Source organism: Haliotis rufescens, unplaced genomic scaffold (assembly GCF_023055435.1).
Source record: "Haliotis rufescens isolate VD_foot unplaced genomic scaffold, xgHalRufe1.0.p SCAF_6, whole genome shotgun sequence".
Taxonomy (NCBI): Eukaryota; Metazoa; Mollusca; class Gastropoda; order Lepetellida; family Haliotidae; genus Haliotis; species Haliotis rufescens.
This window is the reverse complement of record NW_025964334.1, coordinates 22,858,296-22,880,443: the sequence shown is the minus strand read 5'-3', so window position 1 is coordinate 22,880,443 and position 22,148 is coordinate 22,858,296. Positions and strand designations below refer to the sequence as shown.

The 22,148-nt window shown below is 40.4% G+C and overlaps 1 protein-coding gene across 7 annotated transcripts in view; it reads left to right on the top strand.

The window, feature by feature from the left end:
- The window catches only part of LOC124126175, a 371,963-nt gene that overhangs the window by 110,802 nt on the left and 239,013 nt on the right, over positions 1-22,148 (top strand). The gene's annotated exons all lie outside the window — the stretch shown is intronic.

Genomic DNA, 22,148 nt, shown 5'->3' with positions numbered 1-22,148 from the left:
GGAAAGATCGACCCGTCGGGCACCAAACCTTTATTGACAGTAGGATGTACATGTATGTCATATATAAAAAAATAACATTGTGCAAAAATGACCATCAACTGATTTCCCTCTCTGGGTGGTAACCACAATGCATGGGGTTTCACTCTATGTCACTTTAAATCACATATTACATACATTTTACCCGTACATTTCCGTATAGGTAACAATTTTAAAACTTTTACGCATATAGGCGATACCATTGCCACATATTCGTTTGACCTTTGAAGATCCGGGTTAGAATTGGTATTCAGGAAACTTTGCTTGTCGTACGAGGCGACTAACGGGATCGGGGTCGCTGACTTGGTTTATGCATGTCATCATATCCAATTTCCGTAGACCGATGCTCATGTCAATCACTGGATTGTCTACTCCAGACTCGATTAATGTACAGACCGCCGTCAACTTGCTGGAATATGTCTGAGTGCAGCGTTAAACATTAAACAATCAAAACGTACATGTATGTTTTCTTATGGTTACCATACCCTTATGAATCCATCTGTGATATTGAGGCGTAATAAATGTTTGGTTTATTGTTTCAAACACACTTGAGATGCAAGAGACACTCAAGCGATTGATATAAGGAGCAACGATCCACGCCGATGGGTTCGACGCCACGTAATCAACCAAGTCTTGGGACCTATGTTATCCCAGAATTCCAAAGGGGGGTGGCACTATGTATCCTTGAACATACCAGTTAAGAAAATACAGAATAGGTTTTCTTTAGTTCATTTACCAGTAGTATTCATTTAGAGTTTACAATCCTTGTCATGTTGGGAAATGTCTAGACACTTTAAAAAAAGGACGTTTAAACTATTGCAGTGCTCCACTTTAGAATAGGTCTTCAGCAACCCATGCTTGCCGTAAAAGGTGATTACGCTTGTCGTAAAAGGAGACTATCGGGATCGGGTGGTCAGGCTCGCTGACTTGGTTGATGCATGTCATCGATCCCAATTGCGTGGATCGGTGCTCATGATATTAATCACTGGATTGTCTGGTCCAGACTCGATTATTTACCGACCGCAGTCATATAGCTGGAATAATGCTGAGTTCGGCGTTAAACAACAAACCAACTTTGAAAGACCAGTATCAAGGAAACAAGTTACCATGCGATAACAGAGTAGTTTGTGTTGATTATACTGACCTTTAGCTAATAATGTTGACAGTTATATACACTTATTGGAAGACAATAATGTGCAATGATGCATGAGTGTCTTATATGGGCAATTCGAAAATTTTACCATACTTCCTGCACAAAGTCCGCATGAGATGCATGCTATATTCATTCATCATTTCGTCGCTATGTGGCTGAGTGGTCAGGCTTGCTGACTTGGTTGATACATGTCATCGGTCCCAATTGCGTGGATTGATGCTAATGATATTAATCACTGGATTGTCTGGTCCAGACTCGATTAATTACAGACCGCCGTCATATAGCTGGAATATTGCTTAGTGCGGCGTTAAACAACAAACCAAACCAAACGCTAAGGTGGCTGAAAAAATATGCCGATGCGACGTTAAAATTTGACTCACTCACTCATTCATTTATCGTTTCGGAGAGAAGACTTGCAAACCGAGTAGAATTAAGCATGTGTTGAGACCTGAAACTACATTTCAGTAAGTCATAAAATATATTTTGTCAGATCGCCCTTTCGGTCCATAATAGATGCCATTTGATCCAACAGGACACATATGATCTGGGTCTGTATCCAACATTCATTCAGTCACTTAACTATGATGAGCAAATGGTTGGATGTTGTTTAACGCCGCACTCAGCAATATTCCAGCTATACGACGGCGGTCTGTAAATATTCGAGTCGGGACCAGGCAATCCTTTGATTGACATCATGAACATCGATCCACGCAATTGGGATACGATGACATGCATCAACCAAGTAAGTGACCACCCGATCTCATTGGTCTCCTCTTACGACAAGCATAGTCGGCTTTTCAACAAGTGGTGTTGTGAATAAGATGTGGTGCATCATTATATCCGTAGAAGAAATCACTTCTTATCCTGAGAAGTAGTGCTGTGGCACTGCAGCTCACTTGATGGATACGCCGTCACGATTTACATGTCACGAAGGCAGCCGCTTAACAAGATTTCCTCTCAGCACTGACAGTCAAATTTTTCAGCGTTTACACTGAGGCTGGAAACTATGTCAGAGGGGTTGCGGCTAAGGACAGATGCATGACGGGCAGACCACGACAAAAGCTCGCTTGACTTTCAGTGAAAAAGCTAAATAGTGTATAAATGTAATATACAGAAAAAAGACACACAAAAGTAGTAAAATCGTAAAAAGTTGACATAGTGTTGCCGACATCCACACAAAACTAATACCAATAATGAATTGAAAACGAAACCACGTGAAACACCGAACCACACCAACATGACATGTTGGTATAAAAAACGTTCGTTTTTATTTGCATGCCATCACAGTTTTACAGCAAGTGCACAGCGAATATACGCTACGACTGACTGAAGCCCAACGCAACAACGCCATCGGCTGACTGCAGGAGAATCCTATTCAGCTGTAGCAAGGGTTTTCCACGTTGCACCAAACACCATCACAAGACAGTGGATTCGTTATCAGACACACGGGACAACACGTGACCTTCCAAGATCTGGTCGACTACATATCACTACTAGAGTACAGGACAGTTTCAGCCGACTACGTCATTTTCCTGAAAGAACAACGGTCTTCTCTACAACTTCGGCAAAACCTATGAGTTAGTGAGTGATTATGGTTTTTCGCCGCTTGTAGCAATATTCAAGCAACATCACGGTGGAAGACTCCAGAAACGGGCTTTGTACCCACGTAGGGAATCGAACCCGGACCTTCAGTGTGACGAGCGAACGCTTTAGCCACGCGGCTACCCCACAACCCCTTGGCAATTCCAGGATTGCGTAGGATATCAGCCCTACGTTTCGGAACCGTTTAGGCCCTAGACGACCAGTTCGAGGTGTCATTTTGACGGACCTGAGATGTCAATGTTGTCAACGTCACAGTATGTGGCAACAACTGTGATGGAGATGTTTCGATTGGATGACGATGACAATCACTCTTGAACTCGAATGACGGCTGTACACGATGTTGAGAACCTTCACCTTGAACATCTACTGTTCTATATGTGCCAAGTGGAACCTGGGTCAATGACAATGATGTGTGCCAACTTTCGACAATCAATCTGTTGATTATTTATATGGAATATGAAATATACATCCAATATAACGTTTTTATACTTGCCGGGTATCTTTATCATCCATATCCGAATATAACAAAGTCACAGATAGTTCTTATGATGAGTAATATAAACTGACGTCCAAAAGAAACTTTACCAGAGTTTGAAATCACTCTTGCTCAAAAACAACAAAACATACATGCATGAAGTAAAGTGTATTTAGAAGATCAATATATCAACATAATCAACACTGAAAATGACAATCATACCGCGACCGAAAATGACGTCAGAGCCCCCCGAAGGTGGGTGTGGTACAAAACTCGAGCTTTCAGAATCATGGACAATAGGCAGAGTACATAAACAATCGCTCACGTCCAATAACAATTCATTCGTAACGTGTGTGACCACCAAATGCCTCAATACAGGCAAAAACTCTTCGACGCACAGAAAAAGTCAGTCGTCTGATGAGTGAGTGAGTGAGTATGGTTTTACGCCCCTTTTTAGCAATATTCCAGCAATATCGCGGCGGGTGTCGTCTGATGAGGTCACGTGGGATTTGACGCCATTCCTCTTGGAGGGCCAAGATCAGTTCTTGCCGGATGGCTGGAGAGTGTGGTCGTTATCGAACACGACGATCCATCAAGTCCCAGAGGTGTTCTATAGGGGACATGTTGGGTGAGCGTGCAGGCCACGGCAGGGCGTTGACGTTGTTGGCTGCGAGGAAGTTAGTGACAATTCTGGCAGTATGAGCTCTAGCGTTGTCATGCTGATAAATGACACCACGTGACAGCTGTTGGAGAAATGGTAGGACAACTGGACGAAGAATGTTATCCATGTAACGCTGAGCTGTCAAGTTTCCGTCAACGATGACCAGCGGTGTCCTCTCCTGCCCACAGATACCTCCCCACATGACACTCCCTCTACCATATGGTACGACCTCCTTGCACGCAACACGCTGCCGTTCGTTCACCCCTTCGGCGGTAAACACGTTGTCTTCCATCAGCCCTAAACATACAGAATCGACTTTCGTCAGTGAAGACAACCCTCTGCCAGTCACGTCGTTGCTAACGTCGTACAGTCCGGGCCCATCTCAATCGCAGACAACGATGTTGCGCTGTCAATATCTGTCCTCTGTATGGTCTTAAAGCCGTGATCCTATGAGCCCTGATTCTCCTGGTCACTGTCTGTCGTCAACCCTGTGAACAAAGGCATTTGTCGCCGATGACGTCACTGTCAGAAAGCGATTTCGGAGGTGCAAAGTACGCAAGTACCGGTCATCATGAGGCGTGGTCACCCTGGGTCTGCCTGTTCTTGGCCTGTCAGCGGTCCGCCCTGTCTGTCTGTAACAGATCTACTGAGCATTGTAGCTGCAGAATATCATATGTTTGAAGGGTGATTTCTAATGTGTCTTCTGACTGGTAGTTGACATTGTTAAAGTTTACCTTGCCTTGTGCAATCTGGAAGTTGACAGTTACATCTGTATCATCTTCCGTGGCGACAATCATTAATAGGCAAACAATTGATTCACAGAGAGTGACAACTGTGTATTCTGTACCTAGCTGCGACACCAGTAGAGCTAGAAACGCGCCGATAGAATTAGAGGCTGTGTTGAATCCTTGCACATAGATCTCCTGGTCACTGGTTACATGTATGCCAAGGCTGTGTTTAGATGTAAAGAGCTGAATAGCTTCCTCTGGAAGAGCAAAAGTTAGGAAGTCCTTGACAACTTTAGTTGTGAGCGGTATGACATCCGGAGATCTTGGTGTAGATATGTTAACTGTTATCAGATCGTCGTTGTCGTTGATGATTGTCAGAACTGATGCTGAACTGTGTTTTTTGTGTTCGCAGAAAGCCAAGATAAACTCTGTTCCTGAGAACCGTATGCTTCTTGTACCTGGTGAAAATCATTTAGATATGAATGCCAAGAAGACAATGTAACAGATGACTTTGGTTTGGTTTGTTGTTTTACGCCGCACTTAGAAATATATTTCAGCTTTATGAGGGCGGTCTGTAATTAATCGAGTTTGAACCAGACTATCTAGTAAGTGACTATCATGAGAACCGATTAACGCATTTGGGATCGATGACATGCATCAACCAAGTCAACGAGTCTGACCAACCGATCTTGTCAATTATATTGTTACAGAGTTATGGCCCTTGCTATTTTACTTAAAACTTGCATAGTGTGTGTACAAGTTTCAAAGTTTATTTTGGGAACATAATTCTACCTTAATTGTTTGTGAAGAGGTGAGGTGATATGGGGTTTAACGCCTCATCTAAGAATATTGCACTTATATAGCGACGTTCCATACCTGAACCCTGTGGGGACCCGGGGTAGAATGTGTTCCCAGCACCCCATTGCTGGTCGTAAAAGGCCCCTAAATTGGGCATCCCGTTTGCCGTGGGTTGCGCCCCTGTGTCGGTGGAGGAAGGATTTCTTGTTTTGGTTGGTCACTGGTTGCGTGAACGGTGTTCCTTTTGCCCAACACACCACTGCGAACACAGCTGACAATGTTACACAGGAATTCACATTATCTTACAGCCCCATGGGTACCCAGGGTTGCATGTATCTCGAGGACCCCATTACTGGTTTGCTGTGGGTTGCTTCCTTGTGTTCCTTGTGTTGGTGGAGGAATCGATTCTGGTAGTTGTTAGCACTGGTTCCACGTACACGGTTCCTTTAATCCAAATACCTACATCATGGCCTTTACAAGTTCTGTTTCCATTAGAAATGACCTAAAAATCGTTCAAAGGCTGATCATCGATCATGTCATGAAAACTGTGTTCAAAATAGACATCAGCCCGTAGACCCGAGGCCGACAAATTTGGTCTCTCAGTGATAGTTATATATTTAAGAAGGCTGTTGCGTCCTGCAGTATATTTTAATCCGTAAATGTGGTGAATTTATCAAAACACTGAGATTGGTTGTGAACAGGGTCAAGCTTCAAAGTACTCCCCTCGTTAACTCTTTCAAAACCACAGGTCAAAATAAATAATAATATAGTTTCATGAACCTAAAGGTCATATCATTCATTCATTAAATCTATCACTTTTCACAAAGTCGGAAAATACGTATTTCCTACCAATTTATCATTTTGTATCAATAGATTAAAAATTATGAACTATTTCAATGTTATTGAAAAAATATAATCTGGGACACAACGGGTCCATATCGAATATATCAGAGAGCACTATAATGACGCTTTAAGCAAAACGTAAATAAATTAAATATAGTGATGAATATAATCAAGAAACATATATCTAAAAATTGTCAAACTTACATCTGAGTTACTATGTTCATCTTTTAGTGCGATCGTGTAATGTAAGTCAAATGACATCTTGGCTATAAATTTTGTCGCCTCGAATATGCATGAGAAATCTGTCACAGGTCGTAACCTTGTACGATATGTCTACAAAGTTCCATATTTTAAGGTCGATCAAAACGCTCAAAATAACCAAAGACTTTTGTCTTCATCTGAAATATACCATACACGAGGACGGTACCCATTGCTGTAATTTATTGGCTGCCTCGGGTGCTTGATTTTGACCAGTCACGAAAGTTTATATTAGATTACGTCATTAGAATCCAATTTATATCTTATAAAGTCGCACGTTACAACTACGACAATACTCTAAGCGAGTTTACAGCAATATAATTGATGATCAGTGCTTTCTAACGATACCAAACATCAAACTAATCTTCACATGTGTTATTTAAACAAATCTTCGAAAACTGAGCTATTTCCTCATGCCACCGAGCGGAAAGCCATCATTGTCGGGGAAAAAAGTGAAAAAAAATACCATCATCTTCCTATCACTTTAACAATGAATATATAAAAGAAAAAAAACATTGGATAGCTCAAATATGAAATCTTAAAATTGCCGAAAATCGTCATTATCTTCGCTTCCCTGGTGCTTTATGGACGTTATGCAGGTTAGCTTGAATATTATTTATTAAAAACGAATTTGATAAAGTTATAAATGCTTCAATTATAAAATGTGATAAACAGAACTTTCATATTCATAAACCTTATACACCTTTCAAATGGTGTTTGACATGTCGCAGAAAAGATGATTTACAAGCTGATATTTTCCCATATAACACCACTAAGTCTCTGGGAAATCGGTGTCATAGCGGTAAAGGCTTCTGGTTGACTGGTTCTGTTTTGTAATTTATCATGCAAAAGTACGTCTCCCTGCTTCAACTAAAATGTTTGGGCCTCCATTTTTTTTTTCCAATGGCTCTACAGTTGTTGGTTTTTTTTAAATATGCTGGTTCTTTGTGCTCTCAGTTTGCTCTGTTGAGTTTTAGACACTGCCTGAAAATGCTTCCGTTTCATAGCAGCATAAAGCTTGTGCAAGCTTAATATACTCCTCACAAAAAGTTAAGCAACAAATCTATTATGTGTCAGTCCATGTTCATATATTCCAATACCTAAATACTGTCTAAAGCAATACAAAGAAAGAGCACAAACACTCATTGTCCTCAAAGGGAACTGAAAAGCGTTTATGCCTAACAGGTTTACAAATGATCAAAAACAGTATCATGAAAACAGTCGTGCAAACTGCGCTGCAGTGAAAGATGAAAATCTTTAAATTTGAGTTTAAGTTTTTTTGAAACAATGATCCAATGTTCAGTAACGTGTATGTCCACCATTGGCTTGAATGCACGCTTCTACACATCTTGGCATTGACCAGATAAGCCTATCAAGTGTCTGTTGTGGAATGTTCAGCCATCCTCTCCTTAAGGCCTGTTCAAGTTGATCCAGATTCTGAGGACGAACATGAAGACCATACACACGCCTTCCAAGAATGTCCCATGCATGTTCAATGGGATTAAGATCCGGAGACCTTGCAGGCCAGTCTATATGCGTGATGTTGTTGGTCTGAAGAAGATCAGTGACAACTCTTGCTCGATGTGGACGAGCATTATCATCCATAAAGATGAAGTTAGGACCTGCTTGTTGTGCCAGGGGAATGATCACAGGTGTGACAATCTCGTCCCTGTACCGTACTCCAGTCATGGTACCACGTCTGATGACCACAAGATCAGTTCTTTCACCTCCGTACTGGTTGTGTTCAGGAATTGTACAGTTTGCGTATCGTTCATTACGGTTTCCACACACGTGCCCTACCATCGTTGAAACCAAGGCAGAATCTTGACTCGACTGTGAAGAGTACGTTACACTAGCGATTGACCCTCCAGTTACGGCGTTGATTGGCCCAAGCAAGTCTCTGTTGTCGATGGTGTGCAGACAGTGGGATACGTCGTACTGGTCGTCTGGACCTCAGATCCTGAGCGTTAAGTCTGTTTCTTACTGTCTGTGTTGAGACTTTGTTTCCTGCAACTCTCTAAAGGTCATTCTGGAGAGATCTGGCCGTAGTAAACCTGTTTCTCCGGGCTAGGGTGGCTAAATACCGGTCCTCACGAACGACCTGTGCGTGGTCTCTCTGTCATCAGTCCAGTTTGATGGTATCGAGTTATCGCTCTTGAGATGACACTGCGGTGAACATTAAAATGATTTGCAACAGCAGTTTGGGTGAGACCCCCCTGTACCATTCCAACAATCTGAGCAACCTCAGTTGGCGTTAAGTGACGCCTAGCCATGTCTAAAGTGTTAATGTCGACAAATTGCCCTTGCTGGCAGTTTTTAAGCAATCAGGGTGCATGGATGAAGTGTGTAAAACATGCATGTCATGCATTTTGCATGTGTGTTTTTAGGGTGGTTGTGTTCAGGCGATGATATCAGTGTTATCAGGAAAATCTACATGGAAAAGGCTTTAAGTCGAGTATTCGTAGGTAATTCTCCTGCCTGAATTGGATGGCATTCAACACTGATGAGAATGTTGCACGGAAAATAATACTTGTTGCTTAACTTTTGTGAGGAGTATAGTTATCGGGTCTAAAATAGGAGAACTTCTCACGCATAATCCTTTTTTAATATCCAAGACAATCCAATCTATATGCGTAGATATTACGAATGTTTCACGTCTTCGAGGCGGCTTGCTCCTTGAGGAGTGTGCGTGGAGACAGTACCCAATTATTTTTTTCAACAAGATCAGTTTGAATATATCAGGGTTGCTGTCTCACCCCACAAAACACGCAACTCCAGTAGAGAAATTGCTAGCGACAGAGCCCGTTGTCTGGCGGACATGTCTGAGGAGGAGAGAGGCTGCTGATCGAAATGTTACATCTGCCAAGCGCTTCACTCTCAAGAAACATGACGGTAGAATAGAACCAAGCACGAACTGGACGACTGAACTGAATAATGGCAGTGAAGTCACTGACAACTCACAAAAGTCAGTTCAAGGTTTATCTAAACGTAGCACCATACAGTGGACCAATAATCACGCACAATCACACAGATAATACACTGTAATCACCCTACGTTCACTTTAGTCGTCTCTTACAAGGTGCATACGGAAACTTACACTTCAGTTTTCTAAAAGGTATCATCTCTACGAACATCAGACAAAAGACCGCAGAGCTATAACACGAGCCATTTCGTGACTTTCTTATCTTATCTTTCACCGGCAGTGTTCACTTGAGAAGAACACGAGGACACACCAGAAGGGATACAATCAAACAATCTAGTCGCTCTCAGAAAACGTATAACCTGATCAACATGAGTGACTTAGAATTGACATCTTAGACAATATAATTACATGTCTTGTCTTCGCTGCAACCATACACATTCATTCGTGCATAATGTAATTACTACTGTCAATTCTCCAAATAACACTACACTGTTTGTAAGGGATAAACTTACGTTGCCTTCAAATTTGAAGTGAGTTCATTTTGAAAGGTCCCCTTTTGTTATTTTTTTTTATATTTCATGTATATGTGTATATGTATATTCAGGTTACTCAGATTACTTCAAGTCATGTGTTGGTTTTTATTGAAAAATTCAATTCATTTTCACAGGTTACTGGCTAATGTTTGTGTCAGATTTCGTATATTCATTCTACTACTACTTCTACGGGAAGTTACAGGCCGCACAGCCCCTCGGGTACGTTGAAAATATTTCGCGGGCCATTACAAAGCATGTTCGCTTTGCGTCTACATAGAAGAAAACAAACGAATAACAAGATACGAAATATTACGACTCAGGGTTGCAAGGTTATTGGGTACATTTACAGATATAGTTAATTGCCATATAATGAGGAGCATTCAAAATACAGTGATGAGATCTGAGATTTCAGTATTATGTTGCGGAGACATTATGATTCATAAGGAAAATGTTGTGATGCTACATGTTGTGATGCTACATGGTGTGATGCTACATGTTGATACAGACTTTTTACTATAATTTGAAGTTCCTTACTCGCACGGTTACTAGCGTGAGATTACCATTACCTATAAATGTTCAAGCTCATGGTTTTATATTTTGTAAAGATCTGATATTTCAGCCTTAGATGAAATGTTAGTGTCACTTGCTATTTCAACATAACAGGCGCTTCTGATTTACACAAACACACAGCTTGTCTCAAACTGAGTTAAGATCAGAAATGTATAAATCATTATTTTTTAACAAAATTTGTCTTTAGCATGGAACAATAAAGAAGGGGAAATACATCAACAGTCAATGAAGCACTAGTACTAAACTGTCATACAGTTTTAATTAGTTCATGGGTTACTAAGTGTGTGATATACTCCCACAAACAACCAACGATATTTGGTCTCAGTCAGGTCACCGTTATTGTCAACACCCTTGTCACATACTGAACATTTTGCTTTCAGTACAAATCTTTTGCAACTTTCAAGGGATTCAAGCCAATGCTGTTTCAGAATGATTTGTTTGAAAGATTCCCTACATGAAAAGTAGAACGCCAGAACCATTTAATTGCATTGTCATGAGACTTATCAAATCCTTGTTTGCTTCATGTTTCCGATGTTTTACTTACGCAAATGAGTTTCTTTCCGCTTGTAAAACACTTTTATAACTCAAAATCAGTGTGGAAAGTTTTGGCCAAATTGACAAAGTCTATTATTTGTGCCGTGCCATGATAACACTTAAACAGCACTACACGTGTTTTTAAATTTATGTGAAGTTTTCACGATATACACCGTTTCCATAAGACAAGAAAACAGTCGCTACACTGACGTGCACGTTCGTAAGCTTCTGAGTGGATGATTATTGTGTTACGCCACAGTCAGCACCATTCAAGCTATAAATAGAGATTATGCGAATAATCTACGAACCATTATGACACGGCATTATGACACACAATCAGTAAAGTCACAACGCCTGAACACTGTCCTGTCGTGTTTAATTGAGTCCTTCTCGCATAGGGTAGTGAATGCCGGTTCCTGGAAGCCCATTCGCTCCACGACCTCGCACGCCCTGGCACCACGCAGCAACCCATAACCGAGCATTTAAGGGCGTTTCACAAACCCCCTTTGTTTATTCTGCGTCGTAAAATCGCCCTATATGTACGAGAGCCACAGCACATTCTGAAAGAATCTTCATGCTCGTAATTGACACCATGGCGACATTTGTCATTTTTCGGATATAAGATATCGAGAATATCAAAGGGGGCGTATGATACTAGTACTTGACAGAATTTGAATAGTAGATGTGTGATATGGTTATGACCGATATAGATTTCCTTAACATGTCATGGAGCTAATCAATTGGGACAGCTTTGGTGCTACTGGACTCAATGAGTTCAGTTGTTATTCATATGCGGATCCAGGAGGAGGTTGCAGGGGTGCGTAACCCCCACCACTCACCATTTATGAAGCACATAGGCATGTGTACATTCAGAAGATTTGTTGGCGTTAATTAAAGAAATTAACTGCACAACAACAGCGTCATTTCAATGTCGACAGTAAATATCATAATTTCGTTGTGTAGTGATTAATGCGTCCATAATATATAGATACTCGTAATGCTGGATTTAGTTGATAATGGTGCCGCAACTCTAATATTGCTAATATTGCGTGATTCGTATCTTAATTGAAGAAGTTACCATAAAGTTACACATGACACTTTCCTCAACTATTCTTCCAAATATTGGTCAACGTTATGTTCTTGGATGATGTGCCCCCAAAAAACAAAGAATAGAGTAAGATTGCTCATTATAATTAAGCCCATGTTTACCTTTTTATCAGCTAAGAGGAAGCCTTGGTGCAGACAGGAAGCATGAATCATCAGCTGATGATATTCCCAGGTTCCCCTTTCCTTCAGTCTCCGTCGTTATTTAAAATACCAGCTTAATGGGCCCTCCCTGGCTTAGATGGACGGTTTAAGTCAGTCATAAAGCGACGAGAACAAGTTCATATATTTATTTACAAAGAAAAATGTTCAGCACACCCCTATTTCTGAACCATGACAAATGGCAAAAATTATGGCATGGAATGACTGACCACAGGAGTTAGACGATACCAATGTCATCGGATAGAACAAAACTTTGACAACAAATAAAAAAGATATTGGTGAGTTGTGATTGAAATTTACTGACCAAAACATCATGGAAACACAGGTACTGTTTTTGATCTTAGACAATACCTAAAAAAAGTATGGAGCTGCAGGATTAAGTAAACGAGTTTAGGTTTGACGTTTCATGTGAAAATGTTCCTTAAAGTCTCTGCTTAATATATGAAACATGACACGTGAAACAGTTCAGTAGCTGAAGTAGTGTAAAATTATTGTCCCCCTGAGAGGGTATGTGAGATCACGTCTTTCAAAGTATATTTATGTGTGCCACGTTTTTATTCATAGTATATATGTTCGTTTAACTTAGGCTAAATTTGTCAATAATCGCCAACCGCTGAGGGGTGATGTAAATCCGGCTGGGGTCCATGCAGGTAGCAAAAGTAATGTAAGTCCCCATGGACCCTTACATGGTGATCTGCCTTCAACTGCTGACGATCTATAGCCTATTTTTATATAGGATATCTTTTTATGGTTGTATACTAGTTTTAAAATACAAATCTGTGATATTCTAGTAATTTTACTGTCCATCGATGACAGGTTTTATTTAGTTTCAATATATGTGTTAAACTGTTTAACTTCTCGTCACGATATGGCTGAAATATTGTCGATGTGACGTAAAGCATTAACTCACTCACTCACTCAGTAGCAGGTATAACCGCCACGTGCCCGGATGACGCATTCCACCCTACGTCCCATGCCTCCAGTCAGATGTTGGATCTGTGGATGAGTCAACAACAACCACTCTTGATGCAATGCTGCATCCAATTGGCGTAAATCTCGCGCCTGGGCTCATTGCTTGCCAGGTCAGAGTCGTTATTGCATTGTCCCTCATATTAATCCACGACTGCATGTGAACGATGAGGCCTGGCATTGCCATCCGTGTACTGAAGTCGAGTAGCAAGCGGGTGGGTGTCAAAATGAGGAACGACGACTGGCCTCAAAACGTCCCGGATGTACTGATCCCCTGTTACGTTGCCCCTTATGGTGATCAAACCATGGCAATCATGAAAGATAAACCCCCGAACAATTACCGTGCCCCCGCCGTATTCAACAGTCGGTTGAATGTTCCTGGGGTGTAGGCCGTGTTCCGGTGCCTCCAATCTCTAGTTCTTCCATCAGTCTCCAAGTTCTCATATCCAGTTCTATCGCACAAACACACCATACTTCACGAGCCGCTTTGTTGTGACAACAAGGGACGCTTCATGACTCAGTCCTGCTGCTTTCAGCCGGTTCCTGACGGTTCTGGTGCTGAAACCACGATTGTGCAACCCAGCTGAGTACTTGTTAAAAAGGGTTCTCGGCGTATGAGACGAAGCAGGTTCCTGTCTTCGCGATGTTTCGTCACAGGAGGACTTCCGGATCTGGGACTGTCCTGTACATCACCGGTCTGAGCATGTTTCTCGACTAAATGGCTTACAACAGTGTGATTATACCCCAAATTCCGACCAATGGAATTAAAAGACATTCCTGCGATATGCATGCCGATTTTTTGCCACCGTGTGGAATATATTAGGCTGTGCTTAACTTTTTTTCTTTGTATGTATATATGCGTCATGAATACAAAGTCATTTTAAAAAAAATACATTTTGGCTAACAATAATATTTACAAGTGTTTAAAACACGAGCAATCAGCAACGAGTAACCAAACATAGGCAACCTCACGCCTACCACGCGTCAGTGCGAGATTGACGAAGTGAGACGCCGGCGCTGACGCCAATCCACTAAGGGTTTTACACATGACCATAAGCTGCTTAACTATATTTGATTATATATATCAAACAACAGCGTCCATTATGTATCAGACAGTTCCATCTAAGAAACTGTATTTAGTGGAGTAAATGTAATCCTTACAATAAGCAGTGATGATATAAGTACTTGTTCTCAGACCAGTTAATGATGTAGTATTCAACTTTCGTAACTTTCATGAAACACATGTTTCAAATTAGCTTTAAAGTATGATCTTATTGTACTACATAAGATGTATAGTACGGTTTCATGTTGGCGACTATTGCTTTGACATCACTGGCTGTTTCAATTTTAGCCAACAGGTTCCTTTAGCGAGACACTCCTCTGTTTATAGGCGCGGCTTGCAAAGTTATTTTACGTTTCGACGTTATTCTTCTATGTACTTCTATGTTAAGCGTTGACTTCTAATACCCAAGACAGCACACACAGACACACACACACACACACACACACACACACACACTAATTCTAATTAAATCTTTGCTAGGCGTTTATTACTAATACAAAGGACAGCACACACAGACACACACAAATACATTCCCTGATTCAAACTAATCAACCAGTTTACGTATAAGATCACTGTCCATGACGGGGGAACATACTGCGGTATGTGGTGATGCACATGGTACATATTGTTGCTATTGTGATTGTTTAATGCGTTGTAAATGTTGTACACGCATACACAATAATTCGTTCGATGATGATAGTATATGCATGGACCAGTTCTTACTTCATTTCCTGAATGTCAGAAGGATGCATGTTTCAATCTACGTGCTTGTGCCTTGATGACGGGTACAGTTATCATATGTACATGTCTGGTTGTTCCACAGAAATAAACGCCAATTTCACAAACTGAAAAGTTTCGTTGCTCCTGTCTACGTACGAGAGCTTTTTGCTTGGAATAAAATATCTTCTGAAGGGTATACAACATATACAAATGATCGTACTTAATTGACGTGTATCTAGTATGCAGATCATTAGGTTTACCAGCTATCAGTTCTTTAATCGAGCACCGCAAGTATCAGACCTTCAAAGTAACAGATTCACTCGTCACGCTGAAGACCCGGGTTCGATTCCCGACATGGGTACAATGCGTGAAGCCCATTTCTGGTGTTCCCCGCCGTGATATTGCTGGAAAATTGCTAAAAGTGGCGTAAAACCATACTCACTCACTCAAAGTAACAAAAAGATTGAAATTAAAGGAATGGGAGTGATTTGTTCAACAGACAAACAATAACCTTGACAGTCGAAACCTAAAAGGAATTACTGAAACTGAAACATACATTTTGAAAACTAAAGTGCACTTTTCATCAACTGATACGAGTTAAACCGTTTTGAGTGAATGAGCAAATAGCAGTTCACGCCAAATTGAGCATTTTCCCAGCCATATCACTTCTTCAGAGATTTGAGTTTTTTATTTAATAATTTCGCGGAGTTTGGTAAATTGAGGAGAATCCTATTCTGTATATACAGTTAGCTTATTCGAGCGATCTGACAATGCTAGGTCAAAATCCATGATGGAATTCGCCTCATTTTCCGACCCATCGACCTTTACCACACCTATCACAAATTTCCATAAAACGTTATTTGAGTGAATGTCTTCAGTTTGCCTGTGTACGTTGAATGCGACAGCCAGGTAGATTTTCACTGTTATTAAATTGTTTTCAGTTTTCTTTAGGGTGTTTTCATTTCCATTGTTTGGTCGAAAACTATCAATGTCTCCAAGATCTCCACGTACGAATCTTTGCGATTCTTCAACCAGGTCGAAGAAGTCATCTGCTACTAAATCATCAAGTACACACTTTGACGCAGGTGGGGCTTATGAGGCCCGAGACAATCCTTATTATGCATCGAGGTACTTGTAATTCTCCAAAGCTTGTTTTCACAACCTAACATTTCTGATTATTTAAAGTTTGTAAAATGTACTTTACATTGCCAGTTATGTTTCCATCTACTTTGACCAAATCGTTTACCATTATCGTTGCCATAATAAAGATCGACGTCATCTTTGTTTACACTAGCAACTTAATGTCTCGCAAACGATTGTATTTAGACTATCTTGTCAGACATAAAAAGATATCAAGCGGTTCGCATTAGCAATTTGCTCAACTTAACACAAAGATCGCAATCTGTTGCGTGTCTCTTTCGGTGCACAGACTTCCCTAGATCGCATTTCAACAACTGTTACCATCTCCGACCACAAATGCATCAAGTTTAAGTTTGTGGCACGCTACATGCCCTGTCTCCTGGTTTATCAGCGACGCTACCTGCAGGAGGTAGTGAACCAGAATAACCCTATTACATTTTTTGATACCTGAAGATAATATCTCACCTTCATACCTGCTGTTCACGTTTTCCCCAAGGGTGTATTTAGCTGCATTTAATCGAGATCTGTACATTCAAAAGAGAAATATGAGACTGACACGACACAAGCCCTTATTAAACAATCATTCCCAAGACTTTAATGTCTCTGGATTATTCATTGTAAAATGTGTTCGATAACCATCCTATGTTGAATTCAAAAAGCCTAGTTATCAAACAACTCAATCTAACTCACATCACATATTGGAATTGTCACCGATATGCCTCACATGAGGTATCGATAATAGTACTATACATGATTGTAGTTGTATATTATCTACTTTGCATCGTTCGTCATGCTTTCTTATTTAGTTTGTTGTTTAACTCCGCACAATATTCCAGCTATATGACGGGGGACTGTAATAAAGTCTGGACTGACCATCCAGTGATCGTCATCATGAGCATCGATCCACGCAATTGGGATACGATCAACCAAGTCAGCGAGGCTGACCACCCGATCCCATTAGTCGCTTCTTACGACAGGTATAGTCACCTTTTAAGGCAAGCATGGGTTGCTGAAGACCTATTCTTCCCCGTGGTTCGTTATGTGTAGAACGAAAAATATTATGTCCAGAGTTCTTTAAAGATATGTCGGGCCCTCCACTGCATTTCGCAACGGTCTCGACTGTGCGTTACGCCTGTATGGTTACAGAAACGTGTAATCTATACGTTTATTATCTTCGGTAGATCAACAGGATCAGGCCTCGGTGCACCTTACAATTGTCTGCACATGTTAACGGCCACACGCAACTCACCTCTGCACAAGCAAAGTAACTCTCAAGTCGAAATGAAATCGTGTAAGTGACACTTTCTGAACGTAAAAACATGTAAAGACAAAATGCGTGAGTTTCACATAAATGTACAAGTGTCCAAAATAGGCAGTCAATGTCGTCAAGAAAGTTAAAACATGAAGATATACTGTAAGACTTGTATACACACCAAACGGAGATTCGTTGGACTATACAGAGTATCTCAAGCAACTGTGAGTTTTCAGCTTTTGCCAGATCGTTTAATATTACTTTATCAATACCTTTAAATTCTGAAAAAAATGTATTTAGGTTCTTGATAATTTATACTCTCTAGTACATATACATGTACATTTGAAATGCACACAACTCAAGGGAATATTATTTTGAATACACGTGAGAAACAAAAGATATGTTAAATGTCTTAGCTCAAACTGATTTACAGAATCGACCGGTCTATCCATTTTTGTTACAGCATGTTGACTGCTTCGCATCTGAAAATACGGTCGTAGGCGGTTTTTTTACTATTTGATTTATCCAGTCAGATACCGCATTTTGGAGGTCGTGTTTAAGTCGGTAGGTACTTCAGTTCTTCTTATCCCCCACCTCGAAGTGGAGCAGGGGATATCGGGATGTAGTTCGCCCGTCAGTCCGTCCGTCCACCCGCTTCTTAAAGGGTACAAATTTCCTCAAAAACTATTTAAGTACGAGAAATGAAATTTTACACACTGATGTTCCTGGTCATGATCTAAAATCAGTTCGAAAATTGTTGTCATATATTCATTTTTGACAGAGTTATGGCCCATGTTCCGTACTTTTCAGATGGATACTGCATGAAATGGGGACAAGTGTTCTCAGAAATTTCTGAAGTTACATAAATGAAAGTTTCCATGCCTTTATGCGAGATACTTGTCAAGACTGCGTTCGAAAAAAGGTCACGAAAATTATTTTTTACAGAGTTGATCCATGTTATTTTACTTAATGCATAGTGTCTGCAATGGGTACATGTTTTCTCAGAAAATAATGACATTATATGAATGAAAGAAAACTAAGAAATACTTGGTGCCGTAATTATTTTTTACAGAGTTGCGGTCCTTGCTCCATGGTATTCTACTTGGTGCATACTGTGTGTCATAGGGACGTTTTCTCAGAAACTACTGAATATACTTTTATTTTGTCCAGAGAAGGGGGGGACTTTTGGTGTGTATCAATTCCACATTTTATATTTGTTTCTTCCATAAAACGGCCCAAATACCTATGTCTCCTTAAGGTTTTATAGGACCTTTTTATAGTATATATTCACTACTATATGAACAAACAAAATTCTAATGTGCCCCATGGCGGGGGACAGAGATAACGCTGTTGTCTTGTTTTTATCTTGGAAAAAGAAGATGCGTCATGTATCGTGCTCTAGCTCTTTGTTTGTTACTCATTCTTACAAATGGTGATAACAAATACCTTGAGGTACATGTTTCTCCCTACATGTATAGGTCCACGGCTGTAACATACACACGGTTCCGACCATATCATGAGCATACGTTTCGTAATCACTATCTAATAGTGTGAGTACTGTGGATACCAAGTGTTCAGCAAATGTCAGCTTTACCTCGTCCACCAGGTGGCACTCGTCACAAACACATCCTCAGGCAAGTTTATTGTTTCCCGAAAACAGCAAAGGAAGATATGGTACAATAAATAAGCATATAGGAATTGTATCGGACATAGTTTATGCCACTGATCAGTCACATTAGGAAATGTCCTCCTGTAAACCTGAGGACACACGATTACTGAATGGAAAGCCCTGTAATTGGAGATGGGATCAGAGAAGAACCAGACAATGTTTAAACGACTTCTCATACGTATATTAGCCTTTAAAAGGTCAGACAACAACACTGCCTACTGCATACTGTCATTCTGATCTACCTGCGATGAGTTTAAGGTTAGACCAACGCGAACACAAATCTTATATTTTTTCTTGATCTTTCCTGAATTACGTTTTTCGAGGTGGTTTGCGTTTCATTTTAGGAACCTGTTTAAATCGTTAAATTTGTGCCAGTTATCATATCTCTGATATCTTAATTCTAAATGAGTATAAATTCGATTTTTCTATCGGTAAAAAACAGAACGAACCGTTTCAGTAAATTTATTATCCAAACAATACAGAATAAACATTTAGAGGTCATCATGTCAGTTGCAGATATCAGAAGGTTCTGGTCAATCTAACGTGTCACTCTATGAAATCTACAGGAAACAATTAATGACTTATAAATTTTCACCTATCCTAAATTCAAGTGTTTTTGTTGAGTATTTATGATATCCAAAAATAATAACCCCTTGTCGTGTGATGCTCGCTGACGTACGAAAATCAAACATAGCGCGCTTCGCCCGACCTCAGCATAACTTAGTGCTCTTTTAATATGAACAAAGTTTAGATTGCCTTCACATAGTATCTTCCCCAGCAAGAGAGTTAACTGACTTTAAAAGCCCAGTTTCCACCCTTGCAGAACTAGGCTGGAATTCTTGAGCTCGATCGTAGCGCCACATGTTGCTATTACGATTTGTGGCCCTTCTATGCCCCTCCTATGGACCAATCAGATCCCACCTCTCGTATCACTTGCACTTGCTTCAAACAAAATAATGGCGCCTAGTCAAGACGATCTGATCGATAATCAAGATCTATATTGTGATAAAACGGGTCTTACATCGTAAAGTGCATCAGATCACGTGAGCACCTTGATTAAAAACATGAAAAGCTTAGGAAAATATTTGTTGACAACGAGTTTGCGGTGCACATGCTTCTAAAATATTTTGTTACAAAACAATTACAGTAATTTTGAAATATAGCGCCTGTTACATACATGTAGTCGGAGTGGTTTTGGTGAATGAAGCACGCAAACGCAGGCTGATTTGTAGATGCCATTTGTTTAATACAGTAGAATGAATGAACTGTGGAAATAAATACACATAGTTAAACTATGCACAATACCTACACATACAAATAAAATATTACATTATAACTTATTGACAAATATTAGAATCTTATATGATCACATACATTGCTATGGTCAGTCGTAGTTAGTTTTATTTTACTTTACTCTAAATATTAAAGAACATTTGTCATATAATAAATTGACAAACATAGCTTATCAATAATAGGAGAGTAGTGATACATACATTAATACATAACATACAATTTAAGTACATGTCAACATTAATACATATAAAATATAATTATATTCACCAAGTGTCTGGCACTGTGCCCAATGATGTCACAACATCATACATCATTTGATTTCAAGGGACACACCTATGACAATGGCTGAATTATTTCAGTGATGAACTGAGAACTTGCTTCCATGCAGAGTCAAATACAAGTGTAAATTCAAACTGACCAGTCCCACAATGCGCCCTGTCACTAAAAGTAAGGGGCTGGGGCTAGACAATAGGGACCAGAGAAACAACAGAAAGGCAAGCGCAAGGATGACGGTGTTATTGGAATAATAAAGGAGGAGGGATTGGGTGGTTGAACTAGGGCTAAGACTTAGGTATTAAAATAAGAGCTGACCTTAAAATACACTTGATGATATATACATAATTACATGCTACTACATACAGAATAAACACAAATCATTACATAGTAGACCCGTGAAGACCCGTGGTAGAATAGGTCTTCAGCAACCCATGCTTGCCGTAAAAAGTGACTATGCTTGTCGTAAAAGGCGACTAACGGGATTGGGTGGTCAGGCTCGCTGACTTGGTTGATGCATGACATCGATCCCAATTGCGTGGATCGATGCTCATTATATCAATGACTGGATTGTCTTGTCCAGACTCGATTATTTACAGACCGCCGTCATATAGCTAGAATATTGCTGAGTGCGGCGTTAAACAACAAACCAATTGTAAGCGGCAACTGACCCGTGCAGCTCCAGGGTAGAATAGGTCTTCAGCAACCCATACTTGCCGGAAGAGGCGGCGAACGGCATCGGGTGGTCAGACTTGCTGACTTGGTTGATGCATGTCATCGTATCCCAATTGCGTGGATCGATGCCCGTGATGTTAATCACTGGATTGTCTCGTCCAGACTCGATTATTTACAGACCCTCGCCATATAGCTTTAATATTGGTTAGTGCGGCGTTAAACAACAAACAAACGTAAGCGGCAACTAAAATTGTTCGGTGTTTGGAGACTGTGATCTTAGCGTGTGTTATCGTGTCCCGGTATGGTTAATGCCTACTCATGACTGCAGATACTGTTCAAATTAGATGAGGCCGCACAAACGAAATCAATGTTTCTCGGTCACATTTACCTAATTGTGAGGAGAGAGGTAGGAGTTCATGTTATGTTTTACCAGCAACAAAATAAGTCAGTGTTGCTGACAATAATCACTTGTATTGGTCTTTTAACGACATGGTACATTATATTAGTTGATATGATAAATGATGTTAATAATAATTAGAAGAAGAAGAAAAATAAGAGGAACAGCAACCTCGCAGAGTCCTTCTTTTCGATGAGGTAGGCTGGCCTTAAACGTGAAACAGAAGGCTTTCTGTTTGCTGCTCATAACCCGTCACTTCCAACCTGAGAACAGTGAAGATCCGGGGTAGAATAGGTGTTCAACAACCCATGCTTGCC